This window comes from Pundamilia nyererei, unplaced genomic scaffold, assembly GCF_000239375.1.
Source record: "Pundamilia nyererei isolate P.nyererei 1_Seehausen unplaced genomic scaffold, PunNye1.0 scaffold00361, whole genome shotgun sequence".
In the NCBI taxonomy this organism is placed as follows: domain Eukaryota; kingdom Metazoa; phylum Chordata; class Actinopteri; order Cichliformes; family Cichlidae; genus Pundamilia; species Pundamilia nyererei.
In genome coordinates, this window is record NW_005187762.1 from 448,070 (window position 1) to 449,324 (window position 1,255).

Genomic DNA, 1,255 nt, shown 5'->3' on the forward strand with positions numbered 1-1,255 from the left:
CGCCTCTGTCAGTGCGCCCCAGGGCAGCTGTGGCTACAATGTAGCTTGCCATCACCAGTGTGTGAATGTGTGTGTGAATGACTGAATGTAGTGTAAAGCGCTTTGGGGTCCTATGGACTAGAAAAGCGCTATACAAATGCAGGCCATCCAACTGCTGGAACAAAGCTAACCATTCGCCACGAACACTGACGCAGAACAGTGTAGAAAGCTTAAAATTTAAGTAGCAGAACATTTTCATTCAAAGTTACCTGATTAGATCTTTACAGGAGATTCCATCTGAACTCTGTGGAGCCTGATCTCAAGGGTTTTGAGTCTGACCCTGAAACCAGAGGATCTTTCTGTCTCTGCAGATTCACTGTGATCCAGTGATGGGAGTGATTTCAGCCCTGAGTGATCACGCTGATGTTTGCACAGAGCAGATAATGAAGTGAATGTTTTGGCACATTGGTAACAGTGAAACAGTTTATTAGTAACGTGGGATTGTTTGTGTTTGGAGTATGAACTGAGATTCCTGAAGGTCTTGTCACACTGGTCACAGCTGTAGTTTCCTTCCATGTGTGTACGTTCATGATGGTTACGAGCAGATGAACATGAGAAGCTTCTGTCACAGTGTCTGCACTTGTATGGTTTCTCTCCTGTGTGGACACGTTTGTGTATTTTAAGGCTACTGGCACTAATGAAGGATGACCCACACTGATCACAGAGGTGATTTTTAACCCCACTGTGAATCAGTTCATGTTGTTTTAAGTCACTTGGTTTGGGGAAGCCTCTCCCACATTCTTTGCAGTAGTTCAGTTTTTCTCCAGTGTGTCTACGTTGATGTAGTATTAGGCTTCGCTGAAGAATGAAAGTTCTCCCACAAAGGTCACAGAGGAAGTCTTTCCCACCACCACAGTGATGACAGGGTTGAGAACTGGATCCACCTGTGTCGCTCTGCTTCTAAACAAAGACACAAAGACAGTGTAAGTCAGTACGAAGCCGCATCCTTGATGGATTGTTGGAGCACTACGGGCTACTGTAGTCAGGAGCCTTGCAGAGTAATACGTACAGTGCTTTAACATAATATTGCCATATGTTGTGTGTATAAGGACCCCAAAATGGCACCTGTTAAGAGACATGCTTATGAAACTGATTTCAAAGTCAAGGCTGTCAGCCACGCATTAGAACATGGGAATAGAGCAGCTGCAAGAGAATTCAACATTAATGAATCAATGGTACGGAAGTGGAGGAAGCAAGAAGAATGAGTTGAGTAAAG